General features: G+C 41.4%; 1 protein-coding gene across 5 annotated transcripts in view; it reads right to left on the reverse strand.

Annotated features, from left to right (window-relative positions):
* Nucleotides 1-18,346, reverse strand: part of LINGO2 (leucine rich repeat and Ig domain containing 2) — a 350,487-nt gene that overhangs the window by 192,404 nt on the left and 139,737 nt on the right. The window contains exon 1 of one of the 5 annotated variants that reach the window (XM_079959460.1): nt 94-221. The exons of the other annotated variants lie outside the window; for them this stretch is intronic. The gene's annotated coding sequence lies outside the window, so the exon portion shown is untranslated. Of the gene's footprint in view, nt 1-93; nt 222-18,346 lie in introns of those variants that run through there. 5 annotated transcript variants of the gene reach the window in all.

Genomic DNA, 18,346 nt, shown 5'->3' on the forward strand with positions numbered 1-18,346 from the left:
TCATCTTTGCCTATTAGCTTACTGCCAGGCTTGAGCTCAGCAGAAGCAAACTGATGAGTTTTCCTTTCTCAAAATAATCCTTGTGATACATACGGTTCGGATTCAAGGCCTGCTATTTCCAGCTGACCATGAGACGTAGAATACAGAGGCTTCTTCGGTCCATGCAAAAAGCCAATGTCTTCCAGCTCGCAGTATAATATTTCAAAGCAACTGTTCCACACAGCAAACAGCAACATGCTGTTTTACTTCCTTTCCTGCACCAGAAGTTGCTGCAGTAGTTAACCAAGGAAGCTATTGTTTCCAAATAAATGGTGAGTCATTTTTCTGTCATCCATTAAATCACCAAGTCATACTCATTGTATGGGGCTTAAACTCCTCATACATGGGGACATGGGGGAATATAAAGTCTGTACTTCTGTTGATTACTCAGTGCCTGAATCATTCTTAAGTAGACCGGACAAAGCACATGAGAGTTTGCTATCTGGAACAGCCTTGCGTTCATGCACTCATGTGCTAAAGACAACTTGAAGAGAGAGACTGTACAGAAGTGTTTATACGCTAATGCTAGAAGTCTCCAAGCCAAGATGGATGAATGCTTGGTCTTAGAGGATGGTTTTGATATAGTGAGCATAACAGAAACCTGGTGGAAAGAAGGGAACCAGTAGGACTTGATTATCTAAGGATATAGACTCTATAGGAAGAACAGAGAAGGGCAGCTGATAAGGAGAAGGGAGGTGGTGTTAACTATATATGTCAAAGAAGGCACTGAGACCAGCAAGATAGAAATCCAAAAAGGGGCAGGCTCCTCCACAGAATTGTTGTGGGTGACCATACTGGGCCCCAAGAGTACTTTAGTGCTGAGAACATGCTATTGTCCCCCTGATTAAAATGCTTGGGGAGATCTTGAGATGAAGACTTAAATCCAGGAAATATCCAAATAAGAAAATTTAGAAATAGGCGACTTGTAAATTTCCAGTTGACCAGAAAATCCAACATGGTCATGTTTGATTTCAAAAGAGGAAACGTCCCAGAATGAGAGGACTGGTAAATAGGAAGTTGAAAAGTCAAGTCAAGAGAGTTCACACTTCTCACCAGGCCAGCTCTGTATCCTGCTTGATCTTCTGCCTGGCTGAATTGTACCTGAACCGTGATAAATCATCTTGCTTTCCTGAATGGAGGGAGGTGTACGGGTAGAAACCTGTGGTGCTAGTCTGCGTAAGAGTCACATCCACTGCACTGCCTATTTTTGCCTCTAGCTCCCATCCAGCAAGGGACACTGGTGGCGCTGTGGTCTAAACCACTGAGTCTCTTGGGCTTGCCGATCAGAAGGTTGGCTGTTCGAATCCCCGCGGCAGGGTGAGCTCCCGTTGCTCGGTCCCAACTCCTGCCAACCTAGCAGTTCGAAAGCACACCAGTGCAAGTAGATAAATAGGTACCGCTCTGGCGGGAACGTAAATGGCATTTCCGTGCACTCCTCTGGTTTCAGTGTTCCATTGCACCAGAAGCGGCTTAGTCATGCTGGCCACATGACCCAGAAAAACTGTATGCAAACACCGGCTCCCTTGGCCTGTAAAGCGAGATGAGCGCTGCAATCCCAGAGTCATCTGCGACTGGACTTACTTGTCAGGGGTCCTTTACCTTTTACCCATCCCCCAATGATATGAGAAACCTGTAAGTTTTCCAAAGGAATGTGGCCTTCAGATTTAAAAAAGGTTCCCCAGCCCTAGTATACACTACCAAAACTTCCAGGTGTGAAGTGAATCCCATGGCTTGCTATCCTGGTAATTGACACATAACCACATGTTTCTTTAGAAATGTTAAGAACTTTACCTACTAGAAATGTTTAGAAAGCTTGTTATCACCGCACAAATATTTATCATCATCATCATCATCATTATCTACATGGAGGTACGAAACCATCAAGTACCCCGGTCAACCTATACATGAAAATAACTCAACATTCTGTTGCTATGCTGTTACTGAGCCTGTTTATTTTATTATATTGTAAACTACAGAAAGTTGCTGTTGGTACATATTAAGTGTGTCGAGCTTTTCCGCTACACTAATTGTACAGCCTACTATGTTCATCCTTGTTATTTGTTTATGTGTTTCTCATTTAAAAAAATCTTAGTAGGAAGCCCCGATGCCTGGATTTCTTTTTATTAAAAAACCCCAACAACTTCCCAAGTCCCTTAAGTCAACCCAAGCCCTACAAGAATATACTGTAGGAAAGTTTTACTCTTAACAAAACAAAACAAAATCTGGACCGGTCTCATTTTATTTTGCGGCTAAAACATTAGGAGGATGTGTAACGCAGGGATTCAGAATCTGGTGAAATATGAGCATATCTGTTGAGCTATGGCAGAGATTAATCTTTGTTATGCTCTCAGATCCAAGCAAACTACTTCCCATAAACCAAACCTAGAAGGAATCTTATTTCCTGTTGTCTCCACTATTTTCTATTTTCCCATTTTCTCTCTGGAGTTCGTAAGACAATGAAATCACTTTAGACTGAGAATTGTTTTAACTTCTTTGTTCCTGAAAAGAATCTTCTAGCCTCTCACTACTTCTTCATCCCCAGGCTAGCTTTCTACTTCTTCTCTCCATTTATTTCCAGGACCCCTTTATGGAAACTGCTGGGAACTTTAGAAACATCTGTAAAACAGGGGAGGGGAAAGACTTCTCCCCTCCTCTTCACCTGGGAATGGTGCTTTGTGTGTCAGGGACTGGCTGGACACTGATGAGTGATGGTTGGATACTGATGAGGGGGCACCGGGCGAAGGGGGGTTGGAGACTGACTTGGAAAAGGGGATCTTGGGAAGCCTGTAACAGCCAGGAGACAAGAGTCAGAGACAGGAGAAGCTGCAGGATTGGAAAGTGCAGAAGAACAGGTGCAACAAAAACAACAACCCAAGTGACAGTTTACGAATATACCTAATGGGAAAGAACGGGCAGATCTTGTATGCATCTATCACATACAATTTCTAATAGGTTCAAAATTGGGAACATAGTTTCCATTGCCTGACTACATTCAGGAAAATGGTACAGTGGTACCTTGGTTCCCGAATGGCTTAGTTGTCAAACAAATCGGCTCCTGAATGCTGCAAACCCGGAAGTAAGGGTTTCCGATTTGCTCCTGCAGCCAAGAAGCTCCTGCAGCAAATCAGAAGCCGTGCCTTGGTTTTTGAACGGTTTCGGGAGTTGAACGGACTCCCGGAATGGATTAAGTTTGAGAACCAAGGTGACACTGTATTGTTACTCAGTTACGGAAATGAGATTGCCCTCCTGCACCCAGTTATTCATTCTTAATCACATTGAATTAATGGAACTTGAGGGTAAATTATTTATTGTCCATTGGATTGGTGCTCAAGGCTTCTGTTTCTTGCTATTCTCATCCATCAGGGGCTTGACATGATTTGGTCTTGGACCTACAGCTGTTTTGAAGAAAGTTACAGTAGTCAGCAAGCAAGCTCCAGATATACTTCTTCACACAAATCAAGGTCAAGCAGCAGGTGAGAAGGGAGTGTATTTTGCAATTGCTTAGCAACATAGGTGTCAGACGGAAGTGATGGGGCTCCTTTATACTCAGTTTCTCCAAATCTCTGTGTTCTAATCCCAAACCATGCAATTTGGTACTGTCAACCCAAACATGTAGCAGCTTCTCACAGACCCAGACAGAGGGGTAGCATAAACTGGTCTTGAATACTCTAATTGGAGGCACCAGGGATTGAACCAGACACATCTCCCAGCTTCTGCACTCTGAATTTGAAGGCTACAATTGCAGCTTCAACTAGGAACGCCAGAGGAATCCAGTCTTTGCTAAATCTAGCTAACCTCCTGGCCTCATGTGCTGACTGGAACTTAGTTATCCTCCAAATTTTGTACTTCCCAAATGTTCTGACGCAAGTTTCAGATGAAAACGGTCTCGAAACATGTTATCCAACCTATATTTTGAGAGAAAATTTAGATACATTTTGAGAGTACTTGTTTAGAAAAGCATATTTCATTATTACTATATTTAAACATAGGGTTTCATGCATATTTTTTCTTTGACATTTCTTAGCAGATTAGTGATGAATCTGAATGGAATGGATTTATGGATTATTATATGCAAGGCTGGCATAGATAAGATAAAAGACTGATTCATCCATCCTTAAGCTATAAGATGTCATGGTCCAGGATTCAGATATAGGTTTAATAAACACCTATTCAGATGAGGAGAAGCGAGTGAAGGCACTTAAATGATTGTTCATCCTGGCCCTCATATGAAGGAGTCACATGAGAACACATCTATTAGAATCTTGCACAGAAACACTCCACCCCATCAATCGCTCTTTCCTGTTACATTTTCCATTCTGATGATGACAATGAATTAGATTTTTGTTTCTCCCCTCTTCCTAAGGGTGCCCAGGGCAGGAAGTTATATACTGCTTGATTCTAAACAAACATCTAAGTGGTTTACAAGAAATACTATAATTATCATTTTTTTAAAAAAATAAAAAAAGTATTTATTATCTGAGACTCTGTCAACCTGTCTGTCTCTGCTTCGCCCTCTTCATACCTATTCTGGTCCTGGGAGACCAGAGGGGAGGGGAGCTGTTCACAGCAGGAGGGGGAGACCTACTGGCTTCTTCAGCAGTCTGCCTGATCGCTATCTCTTCGCCCTCTTTCTCTCCAGCTTCCACTTTTCTGATTCTGGGCTGCTCTCTGCCACAGCCTCTCCCTGCTCACCAAACCCTGTTGCCTCTTCAGCTTCTGACACCTCCTCCCCCAGTCTGCTCCCTCTTCTTCCTCTGACCACTCATGGTCATCCCACTGCGAATCTGAGCCTTCTTCCCTTGCGGGTTTCCTTAGCTCAGGCATAGGCAAACTCGGCCCTCCAGATGTTTTAGGACTGCAACTCCCATCATCCCTAGCTAACAGGACCAGTGGCCGGGGCAGATGGGAGTTGTAGTCCCAAAACATCTGGAAGGCTGAGTTTGCCTATGCCTGTCTTAGCTAGTGTCTCTCCCCCCCCACTCCTCTGCATCCAGCCAGTCTGTGACAATCAACCTCTCTGAGAAAGTGAGATACCTGAGAAAGTGAGATCTAATAAATCCTACAGCCCCTAGGATGCACTCATAGGGAACATAGCATTGCAACATTGAAAAAAGCATCTAAAGACACATTTTCATGGAGATTTAAAATCATGGACTAATGCAGAAACAGAATGGTCTGATGAATGAGAATGTGTGAAAATTAAATGGACCAGAAATAGAAGGAGTTGGCCATCCCTAGGGCCAAGTCATGCACTATAGATAATACAAAAAGAACTAGTAAATTATGCATTGTATAAAGGGGGGGGGGATGTATTTGCTGTCATTAATTCCCTAAATGGATAATTTCAGGGTGATATGAGGGGAAATTAATAATTTTAATTGATTCTTACATAGTAAATGTGTGCTGTTGTGAACCGTGAAAGAACAAGCCACATTCCAGGCATTTTCAAATAATCCAGAGGCGGCATTTGCTTCACTGAGCACAATGGGAAGATCACCATATCTCAAAGAGTTAGTTGCACTATCTATAAAAACTGAAATTCCCCGAACTCCTCAACTGAAAACAATTAGCGGTGTAATAATGAAGGCATGCTTTTCACAATTACTATGGGATAATCACCAGGCTTGTTTTGTGACTGATGAAGAAAGATGCTGAATGGAAATTTAATCACTGGTTTCCTATCCTAGAGTGAGATGCCTAACGAGATCACATAATTACAGCCAAATGGATTTATATCTTTGGCTGATGCACAGTCATGATTACCTAAGGAAGGAAGCAGAATTTCATAAATCCAAAAATCAATAAGGGATGCTTTCAACATGTACAAACAGACTTGTACATGATGCCTTGGGAAAGCATAAACATACTGCTCAGAGAATCAGCTCTGTTATGCTGGGAGGAGAAGACAAATTGTCATGCATGCATGCATTTATATGTCTATAAATGGTGGTGCAGGGAGCAATATGCATTAAAAAAAATGAGGTTGACATATGCTATGTAAACTAGGGGTGCACACTGGCCCCCAATATTTGTCTTGTACTTATGCTTTAAAAAACCCCCAGTTGCTCTGTGCTCTGTCTGCTTCGATCTGTGATTGGTTTCTGAGCCACTCTGTGTAAAACAAAGCTATGTGTTGCTCTTCCTCTCTTATGGTATGGGGAATCTGAAAAAAACAGCTACAGCCTTTTACCCTTTCAACAGCAGTAGGTGAAATTGACAGGACCAGTGCTCCTGCCAGAGTGGATTACACCTGCCAGATTGAAGGTCCAGGATTTTTGTGTGTGCAGGAAGGAAAAGGGATTCATTTTCTCTGCAATCCATATTAGGGCTGGCAAATTGGCACCAGCCACTTGGTTTTTGCCTACCTCTTAGCAATCGTCACAACTTTTAAAGGTTTGGTAGTTATGTACTGGAATAGCGATGTGGGGGAGGGAGGGGAGTTGCGGCCATCACCTGCCCCTCCATGCATAAGGGTATTCCGTTAAAGGAATCCGGGGTGTGTGGATCTTGTTTGAAGCCCAGGGAGGGGCTAGGGCCATGCCACGAACCCAGCGGGAACCCAGGGGGGCTCAAGTCGATCCACATCGATGGGGCTCCCCCTACAGGTGGTTTACCCATCCAGACTTACTGCAAGGTGGGCAGGAGTCAGATATAGTCTGTTTATGCCAGTGCCTAAGCCAATACCGCTCACATTCTGTAACCAATAAAGTTGTGGCCTAAATTTTGCCTATTAACATCAACCTAAATTCTGTGTCCTTATGTCTTTATTCTCCTGGGGGTGGCTTGGGGGGGGTCTTGAAGTGCAAAAGGGATTCATTTTTGTCTGCAATCCACATTAGGGCAATTACCTTTATTAGGCCAACAAGAACTCAAAACAACAACAACAACAAAACCATATTAATTTAACATTTTTAGGGAGGAGTAAGGGTGTGTCTTTTTCGCTTTCTTAAAATAAGTAAGAAGTGGTCATGTTGCGCGTATTCCTGCTTGCACATTTTTTATATATTTAAAGAAAAAAACCTTAGCAGCTGAGCTTTCAGAGGATGCTTATGTCAGGAAAGGACACCCTCCAAAAGTCATATCAATGTGAATCTGTCCTTAATGCTGTCTGCAGAGTCCCATATCTGGCCTATGCCTGGTTCTCTTCCCAGTTTAATCAACCTTTGTTGGCTACTGATTATTGGGATGAAACCATGAAAGGCAAGCGGGACAAGATGGTGAGATACAGTATATGGATCATGGCCACTGGTGGAGGAAGAGGAGTGCGGGAGGAGCGCACCGCCCCCGGCAGCGTGATCCTGGCAGGGTGCCATTGCAGCTGCCCCCTGCCCGCGCTGGGTGCCCCGCCCCTGAAGGCAGCGCACCCCATCCCCAGGATGTGCGCCAGCCCCGCCCTGCCTGCTCTCCGCCCCCCAGTGCTGGAGCATGAAGCTCCGCCACTGATCATGGCCTCCAGTTTTACAGGTTAGAATTCATTGTACTGATTTATGTTGTTCCCGTGTCCTGCTTGCAGACTCCCCATAGGCCAGAACAGGACGTTAGACGGGCCTTTGGCCTAAACCACCAGGACTCTTCTTATGTATAATATAGGTAATTTGGTGTGCATTTATGCTCGTCTGTTGAGCACTTTGCACCAGCATAGCGGATTATTTCGTTTCTGCAGACTCAGATCTGAAATCTAAGGCTTCCAAGTTTATTCCCTTTAATGTCTCTTGGAAAGCAAGAGCTGGAAACACACGCACTAATAGCATCTGTCGTCAAGGATCTCCAGATGGGGGGGTATTAAAAAAAGAAGCAGCACAATGCAGGTGCATAAGAATAGTGCAAATATAAAGTGTGCTCACCTTGGGTGATGCCGTGAATGAATAAACTGACATCTTGTAAGTAAACAGATTTACAAAGAGCCATCTCTAAAATCAATGATTTACTCCAATTCCATTCCCAAGAGATGGATATATATATATATATATATATATATATATATGAATGACATTAAAATAATGACAATTAATCTAAAGTCTAAAGATGCAGACTACAATCTCACGGGATGTGTGCATAATACTATATTGTTGCAAGTCACCTTAAACACACACACATTGGGCAGACTAATCTATTCTTTAAGCTTCCTTCCATTATCACAGCCAAGATTTTTGTTGCTGATATGAACGGACTTGGACCATCATTTGCAACAGAAATTCTGTTTTAGAGACAGCTGCTCCCATCTTAATTTCTGGCTTGTGAACTGGAAAGCCATGCCAAAGTCTGCTTCCCAATGGCACAGGAGACCATGATGTGTGAAACTAAGCACTTTGCTTTCTGTAGTTCCCTGCCCCTACCATGGGCTACGTTGGGTTGGAGAGTATCTTCTGCTTAGGAATTATACAAATCCGGGAACACAACACTTGCTTGCTTGCTGCCCTCCACCCTATTGCTCTTTGGGTCAGTTGGAAAATCAGGGTTCTGCATCACATCAGGTGCCAACGTAAGTAGAAATGGGCATCCCAATTTAGACAGCTACCCTCCAACTCTTGAAGAGTTATATGGATGGTGAGGGGGAAGGGAAATCATACCTAAATAGACTTCTGAGAGAAAGGAAAGGGGAAAATTTTTGTTGGAAAATCATTTAAATGCAATTGATCGTGTAGCCTAGTCTCAGAGGACAAATTCACAAGGGTATTAACAGTGACTACAACATCATCACTCAGTGACTGTGATGTCATGTAGTTACTCATGCAATACTAGTAACAGAGATCCATGTTACCTGAGATCACCTCAAATACCACTCCCTTTAGAGCAGCCTTTCTCAATCTGTGGATCCCCAGATGTTGTTGGACTACAACTCCCATCATCCCTGAGTTCTGGCCTTGCTAGCTAGGGGTGATGGGAGTTGTAGTCCAACAACATCTGGGGATCCACAGGTTGAGAAAGGCTGCTTTAGAGGCATCACATACATCCACAGCTATTTGTTGAGCCACATCACAGCCATCATGGGCATCATGTCTGAAAAGACCATCAAAATTCTGAACCTCTTGGAGGTTCAGAAGCAGATCCTAACAGTACTATCCACCAATCTCAGTGAGTGAGACAAACATGTGCTCTGAAAACAGAAGAGACACTTTTTGGGAGAGGGAGAGGAGGACCACAGGTGGTGCATAAGGAGGGTCTAAGGTTCAGGCTGTAGCATCTCTGGTTGAAATGATCAGCAGGTAGCAGATGATCTGAAAGCCTCCAGAGAGCTGCTGCTGGACAAAGGAGACAACCCTGGGCTAAATGGACAAATAGGCAGGCACATTCCTATGTTTTACACGCCCTTCCCAAATCTTTGCCAGTATCCTAAAAGTTGTAGAAATTTTACAAATAGTTAATAATCTGAAAGCAATATTATTAAAATCTAGTGACAATAAATTTGTGGGAAAATGAAGGCATATGTATTTATGGATCTGCCAGGTGTTTAAATAAAAATATGTTTGGGGGTACTCTCGTTTTGACTCAAGAAAATCACCATTTTATAGTTCAAATCGGGGGGGGAAATACAGTAAATGGTCAAAAGTACAAAGATTCACAAAATGTTTAGGAGTATGCATCCCCCCAGAAAAAAACACTTGATCTGCCTATGCACTGATGAAGCAGGGATGGGGCAGTATAAGCTGATCGCAGACTTAAATTTGACCATTAAACAAGATTATTTTGTTTACCGCTCACTCAAGTAGTATATCTAAAACATCTGTGGGAACGTCTGACATATGGGTTGAATTTGGCCAAAGCCACTCCTACCTGCCGTATATGAAGAGATGTGAATCTGCTATTTAGGTCCAAATGTATTTAATTTATTATTATTATTATTATTATTATTATTATTATTATTACTTTATCATGAAGTTAAAATAACAATCCGAAAGGAAATAGGAAATAAAGAAGAAGAAAACTGTACTAACAAAACCACAGGTCGCAGACGTTACCTCACAAAATAAATTACATTCTCGAGAGATGGCACAATGAATTAGATGCTACAACAAAACCTGACCAGATACCAAGTGAATTCAAAACAAATGCTATGAATACCAAACAAAGCCAACGTGCCTTTGGAACTTCCTCTCCTGAGAACTGAGCCTTCCTCTCCCCAGAAGCCTTATAGAAGCATTTCCATCACTCCCAGAGCTGCTGCTCTCCTGCCAAAGGCACCAAGGGTACACAAAGCGAGACTTGCCCAGAAGGCACCATTTTGTGAACCCCTGGAAGTGGGGAGGAAGGAGCCAAGCAGAGAGAAAGTCCCAACTGTGAGTGTATGGTTGAAATCACCTTTGTTAACTATTCTATTTCAGAACTTTTATAATTTGCCTTTCACCTGAAGGTCCCAGAACAAAGAATGCATCCGTAGTAAACCAAAACGACAACAATACACTAAATAAGATATAACACTGGCAATATAGCTGTTCAGAAAATTGCAATCAGTAAAACCACGAAAGTAGCAGCAGTGAAAATATTCCCGTAACACTTAGTTTGCTCTTTGGAGAATGAGGTTTGCCCTTCTCTTCCAGGAACTTCAGCCTAATTTTCTAAAAAAATAAATAAATCTCAAACCACACTGACAAATACGTAACGTAACAAAATAAAACCCTAAAATTGGCTCCAACCTTAAAACATCAGCAAGGAAATAATCCTACAGAGTTCTGTTATACAGATCAAATGTCCCTTAGCCTTATTTTTTTTTTATAATAATTTTTATTAATTTTCCACACATATAATAAAGAACAATGTAAGACAATATAACTTCATGCTCATCGGTTCATACCCTTCCTTCTTTGACTTCCCCATACCTCCCCATCCCTGCATCCTTGTTTAATAATTCTTTAGCAACCCTTAAGTCCATTGTCTTAGTTCCCTTTCGTAAAAGTTTCTTAAGTTTTTTTTTGTTTACTGCTGCAATTCTTTACTTCTTACCCCCTGACATCTTAACATTCCTCAATTTTGCAATTATTTTTAAGATATATTTTGAAATTCTTCCAGTCCTCTTCCACTGTCTCTTTCCCCTGGTCCCGGATTCTGCCCGTCATCTCGGCCAGTCCCATAAAGTCAATCACCTTTGTTTGCCATTCTTCCAGAGTAGGTAGTTCTTGCGTCTTCCAATACTTTGCCAGTAAAATTCTTGCTGCTGTAGTGGCATACATAAAGAAAGTCCTATCCTTCCTTAACACCACTTGGCCCACCATGCCCAAGAGGAAAGCCTCTGGTTTCTTAGGAAAAGTCCACTTAAGGACCTTCTTAATTTCATTATAGATCATTTCCCAGAAAGCTTTAACCTTTTGGCAGCTCCACCAAAGGTGGTAGAAAGTACCTTCAGTCTCATTACATTTCCAACACTTATTATTAGGCAAATGATAAATTTTTGCAAGCTTGACTGGGGTCATGTACCACCGGTAGATCATTTTCATAATATTTTCTTTTAAGGCATTACATGCAGTAAATTTAATACCGGTGGTCCATAACTGTTCCCAGTCAGCAAACATAATATCATGACCGATATCTTGTGCCCATTTAATCATAGCTGATTTCACCGTTTCATCCTGTGTATTCCATTTTAACAGCAAGTTATACATTTTTGATAAGTTCTTAGTATTGGATTCCAACAATTCTGTTTCTAATTTTGACTTCTCTTTCTGAAATCCTATTTTCCTGTCCTGTTTAAACGTCTCATTTATCTGATGGTAATGCAACCAATCTCGAACCTTAGGCTTTAATTTCTCATAACTCTGAAGTTTCACCCTTTCACCATCGTATTCTAAAATCTCATGATATTTTGGCCATTTAGAATCCATATTAAGCTTTTTTACTTCCCTAGCTTCCATTGGTGACACCCACCTAGGGGTTTTACTTTCCAACAAATCTTTGTATCTAGTCCAAACGTTATACAATGCTTTCCTTACAATATGGTTTTTAAAGCTTTTATACACCTTTGCCTTGTCGTACCATAAGTATGCATGCCAACCAAAACTATTGTCATACCCTTCCAGATCCAAAATGTCAGTGTTCTCAAGAAGTAGCCAGTGTTTCAACCAGCAGAAAGTTGCTGATTCATAATAAAGTCTTAAGTCCGGCAGGGCAAACCCCCCTCTATCCTTTGCGTCAGTTAAAATCTTAAATTTAATTCTGGGCTTTTTGCCCTGCCAGACAAATTTTGATATATCTTTCTGCCACTTCTTGAAACACTCCATCCTGTCCACTATCTGCAGCGTCTGGAATAAAAACAACATTCTAGGCAATACATTCATCTTAATAGTAGCAATTCGGCCTAACAAGGAAAGTTTCAACCTTGACCATATTTCCAAATCCTTTTTAACTTCTGACCAGCATTTTTCATAATTGTCCTTAAATAAGTTCACATTCTTGGATGTTAAATTTACCCCCAGGTATTTTACCCTTTTTGTTATTTCCAAGCCTGTTTCAATCTGAAAGCTCTCTCTTTCTTCCGTTGTTAAATTTTTTTCCAACACTTTCGTTTTTTGTCTATTCAATTTAAAACCTGCTACTCGACCAAATATATCAATTAATTCTAATACTCTTTTAGTACTAGTGTCTGGCTGTTGCAAAGTCAATACTAGATCATCTGCGAATGCTCTTAATTTATAATGTCTAACTCCGACCTGAACTCCTTTAACCAACTGGTCCTTTCTAATCATGTTTAACAATACCTCCAGGACTGATATAAAAAGCAAAGGGGATATTGGGCAACCCCGTCGTGTACCTTTTTCTATAGGTATTTCTTCTGTTACCACATTATTTACAATTAATTTGGCCTTTTGTTGAGAATATATTGCACCTATACCGTTTTCAAAACCTTGGCCTACCCCCATCCCTTGGAGATTCTTTTTCATAAAAGTCCAACAAATGTTGTCAAAGGCTTTCTCTGCATCCACAAAGATCAAAACTGCTTTCCTGTTAATGTCAACGTCCAACAGCTCCAAAATATCTATAATGTTTCTCACATTGTCTGACATATGTCTGCCTGGGAGAAAGCCTGTTTGGTCCTTATGAATCTCTTCTGCTAAAACTCTTTTCAATCTTTTTGCCAAAATGTCTGCAAAAATTTTGTAATCCACATTGAGTAAAGATATAGGGCGGTAGTTTTTAACCTGGTTCTTCTCAGTCTCTGTTTTCGGTATAAGTGAGATGAAAGCCTCTTTCCACGATTCAGGTGCCTTTTTCCCCTTCAAAATTTCATTGCAAACTTCCTTCAATGGTTGTGTCAGCCATTCTTTCAACATTTTGTAGTATTTGGCCGTTAGGCCATCTGGTCCTGGTGATTTTCCCAATTTCATATTTTGAATGGCACCCTCTATTTCTTGTTCTGTTATTTCTTCATTTAAGATCCTTTTACTTTGTTCTGAGATTTTTGGTAAACCATATTTTCTGATGAATTCTTCTATTTCTTGCTCGTTGATTGGCCCTTGTGCATACAATTTCTTAAAGAAGCTTTGAAAACAATTGTTGATCTCATTGGGTTTATGGATAATTTTTCCTTCCATTTCTAAACTTGTTACAGTGTTCATTTTCTGCCTTTTTTTCAATTGCCATGACAGAAGTTTCCCACATTTATCCGCTGATTCAAAAGTTCTTTGTCTCATTTGCCTTATCTTCCATTCTATTTGTTGGTTCATAAGCTCCATATACTGCATCTGATAGAACTTTATTTCTCTCAAAATCTCATGGGATTTTGGTTTAGACCTCAACTTCTTCTCTCCTTCTTTTATTTTTTCTAAAAATTTTTCTTTCTTCTCATTTTGTTGCTTCCTCTTAATAGAATTTTGTTGAATCAGGAAACCTCGCATCACGGCTTTGCTTGCGTCCCAAATTATTCTTTTTTCCACATCTGTTTTCCTGTTGATCTCAAAGTAATCTTTTAATGTTTTAAGGGCCTTCTTGTGAATCTCTTCATCCTTAAATAGGGTGTCATTCATTCTCCATCTAAAGGATCCAGTTGTTGTTAGTTTCATCTCCATCTTCACCGCATTATGGTCGGAGCACGTTTTTGGGCATATTTCTACTTTTTTTGTTCTTGGCGCCAGACTGCTGGAAATCCAGATTTGGTCTATTCTTGTCCATGTCATTTTTGCTTCAGAGAAGAAAGTTCCCTCTCTCTCTAGAGGGTTCTTTATTCTCCAAATGTCAATCAAGTCCATTGTTTCAGTCATTTCAAAAAAGATCTTTGGTAGTCTCCCTTCTTTTGAAATCACTTGTCTCTGTGCTTTATCCATGTTTGTTGAGACAACTCCATTCATGTCTCCCATCATTAGGATTTTATAATCTAAAAAGTCAACTAATGTCTCATGCAACTTCCTAAAGAATTCGGCCTTCCCTTCATTTGGGGCATAAACTCCCACAATTAATATCTTTTCTCCTTGAATTTGTATTTCAATTGCCAGGTATCTTCCTTGTTCATCTTTAAATATCAATTTTGGAGCCAACTTTTCCTTTGCATAGATCACCACACCTCTTTTCTTTACTTTATCTGATGAGATAAATTCTTGACCAAGTCTCTTATTTATCAGTAATTTCCTATGTATCCTGGCAATATGGGTTTCTTGCAAACATATTATGTCTAATTGTTCTTTCTTCAAAATGTGAAAAACCTGTCTTCTTTTCCGAGGAAGGTTCAAACCGTTACAGTTCCAACTAAGGAGTTGCAGAGACATTTTGTATTTAGGTAGCTGTTCCTCCAACTGCTCCAAGCTTCTGCTCTTCCTCCGATGGTGGTAGTGAAAGTCCAAATGACAAATTTGCTATATCAGGTGGTTCCCTCTCCTCCACGGTTCCTTTCTGCAGATCCTCCAGGTACTTCTCCAGAAATTGTTCTTTGTCCTGAATTGTTTTTATTTTAATCTTCCTTCCTTTGAAGTTAAAGGACAATCCTTGTGGAAACTCCCATCTGAATGGTATAGTATTTTTCTTCAGCAGGTCTACTAAGCTTTTGTAATATGTTCTCACCTCTAGAATGTATTTAGGAATGTCCTTAAAAATCTGTATCTGACAATTTTGGATCACCAATGCCTTTTGATAATGCAAATTCAATATTCTATCTCTTTCTTCTTTTGATCTCAGTGTAATTAGACAGTCCCTTGGTTTTTTATCCTGCCTTCTACCCAGTCGAAAGGCTGATATTATCTCAAGTTCCTCATCTTCCTCCCATTCCTCCTGCCAAAAAGTTATGATGTTCTCTGTAAGAAATTTCACAAGGTTGTCCCCTTCCCCTTCAGGCACCAATCTAAATTTTAAGTTCTTCTCTTTACGTTGAAGTTCCAGTAAGGAGAGGGCTGCATCATGCTCATTCACTTTTTTAATAATAGGCCCAAACTTTTCCCTTGTCTCTTCAGCCGTTGTTTTTGCACTTTCTGCAATCTTTCGTGTTTCTGAATTTTCCTGAATTAATCTATTTATAGAATCTGTGTTCGATTTAACACTAGCTGTATTCACATCCAACCTTGTTGTCAACTCTGTTAATTTTTTAGAATTCTCTGTCGATAGCTTTGTCAATGCTTCCAGGGATTGATTTATTTTAAGTAGTGCCTGAGTCATAGGATCCATAGAAGCTGGTGTTTTTTCCTGCACAGCTGCAGTTCCTGATATAGAGCCCCTTTTCTTGTGAGATTGTTTTGCTTTCTGCCTTGTTACTATCTCTTCTGTAGGGGCACTCATATCCTCAAGGTCGTTTTCACAGAGTTGATTCCCAAGTGGAAAATCCCACTGTTACTTTTCCAAGTGCAACAGTTTCACATAGAACCCTCTAGAGGGAGCATTCAATTGTATCCAAATGGCAAAGATAGAAGAAAACAAAGAGGCAAGGAAGTATAACAGTAGCCAGAAGTTTCCAATATCCAAATTGTAATGTCTCTATTTTCTATGTGGCCAAAATGCAACAAGGTACGTCTAAGGTCCGGTAACTTTGTTAGAAACAAGTCCCCACTTCTCAAAGTTTGACAGTCCACGTCCCGGTGTCTTGTTTGGGCAGCCCGACCCCGGGGGATTTGGCAATGGAAGGTCTTAATTTTCCATTAATTTTCCAGCAGGTTAACAACGTTCCAATCCCTTCCCCCCTTCTCCTGCCAATCTGGGGGGAGGTTTTAAGTCCGATGTCAGTTTGACAGCTTAAAAAAATTAGAAAGATTCCCTTTAAGTGCAGCTTGATTTTCGTTGCTTTATCTCTTCTGCAGTTCCGGGGAGGCAGACTTCCTTAATTTTTGCCTTTCCCGTTTTCAGCCAAATTTTTTTTTTTTTAATGTCCCGTTACTTTTTCAATCTTACTCACGGGTGTTGTAGTCAAATTCCAATTGCAGGAAGGAATCGGCGCTCTCCGCTCATGGCGACGCGGCTTCACTCCGCTAGCTGGGTGACGACTCTCAGCACCGCGCTTACCCCGATGCTGCTCAGAAGCCTTTAAAAAGGCTCCCTCACAGTACCGGGGGGCGCAAAAGGTGCCCACCGAATCTCCTTTGTTCACAGGCTCCGCGCCTGTGATTTTAGGGGTCCCCCGCTTGCCGTAGCGGGTGAGACCCGAACTAACGGAGCAGTCCTGCCTCGGAGCTCGAGGCTCGGACCGCCATTAAGCGCTGGCGCCGACCGGAAGTCCCCCTGTCCCTTAGCCTTATTGATGATAAATTTCAGAAAGACCTAAGTGAAGAGGTACATCTACAATATCTGATGAAATAGGAGTAGATATGATGGATGGACATCCAGGACAGTTCCGCAGGGAGGGCATCACCACAGAGGGGGCATCACCCAGCAGCAGCACTCAGTGGTTGGACTGGCATATAGGGAGAAGTGCTCTATTAAGTATTTGGAACCTGAACTTGGAAATTGATAGGCAGGCATGATTAGCCAGAAACCCACCAAGTGGCTTTACACAAGCAACTGTTCCCATAATCCATTTGTAAAAAGGGCACACAGAGGTACTACAAAGGTCAATGTGATTAAGACTGCAAGGCTCTGTGCACTGAAAAAGTGTGATGGCAAAATTGCCTATCAACCTATTTCTAGAAGGGTTTTGCCTGTTGGTGGAATATATTAAGTTCAGGTCAGAACTTGTTTGACATCTACAGAATTTTGATTTTTTTTGTGGGGGGTTATGAGCTGGACCATAAAGAAGGCTGATCACCGAAGAATTGATGCTTTTGAATTATGGTGCTGGAGGAGACTCTTGAGAGTCCCATGGACTGCAAGAAGATCAAACCTCTCCATTCTGAAGGAAATCAGCCCTGAGTGCTCACTGGAAGGACAGATTGTGAAGCTGAGGCTCCAGTACTTTGGCCACCTCATGAGAAGAGAAGACTCCCTGGAGAAGACCCTGATGTTGGGAAAGATGGAGGGCACAAGGAGAAGGGGGCGACAGAGGACGAGATGGTTGGATAGTGTTTTCGAGGTTACCAGCATGAGTCTGACCAAGCTGCGGGGGGCAGTGGAGGACAGGAGTGCCTGGCGTTCTCTGGTCCATGGGGTCACGAAGAGTCGGACACGACTAAACGACTAAACAACAACAACAACATGATATTTTAGGTTTAATTACTTTAATTTGGTTTAATTACCTTATGTTTAATTAACATCCTTATTATGTTTGTATAGCTTCTTTCATTAGTCTACACATCTTTTAAATAAATGATGGAAGATTGCAATAAATACACCATTTCCTGCTGGTAGTCCACTATATTATGATTACAATTATGATTTCCAACACAGATATGATTATTTGAAAGCCCTGGTGTATAATATACAGGGTAATATTATAGTCTAAGGTCCTGATCAGTATGAATGCTATTTATGTAAGGTCATCCTACATTCAAAAACAGAGCTGTGAACTCCCCAAGGTCTGGATGACTGTGACTTTAGCATATTCAACAGAAACACAACACAACTTTCATCACATGTTTGGAATTCCATAGAGGACCTATGATTTTACCTAGGGCATAACTGTGCTGAAACAGACTTGGAAAGTACCAAAGCCAGTGGGCTTCAACAAAAGAAACTTTCAGCACTGGTACCTTACTCTTTGTGCTACAACAACTGCTTGCAGGTGGATAAATGTCTAGCTCAAGCCTTCCTCCTCCACACCACCACCTGATAGTGGCAGGAACAAAGACTGCAGCTCATCAGCACAGCAGGATCTAGTGACCTGGGAGCTGTCCCAAGCCTGGAACCACAACATGAGCAGTATGTCACCAGAACAGTCACAAAAATTCCCACGACTTGCCTCTGACACCACTGTGTATCTTCATTGCATAGCCTCATATCTTTGTCGTCTTAGTCATGTTCAACTCTCTGT

The sequence above is a fragment of the Podarcis cretensis genome (genome assembly GCF_951804945.1).
Source record: "Podarcis cretensis genome assembly, chromosome: 17".
Lineage (NCBI taxonomy): Eukaryota > Metazoa > Chordata > Lepidosauria > Squamata > Lacertidae > Podarcis > Podarcis cretensis.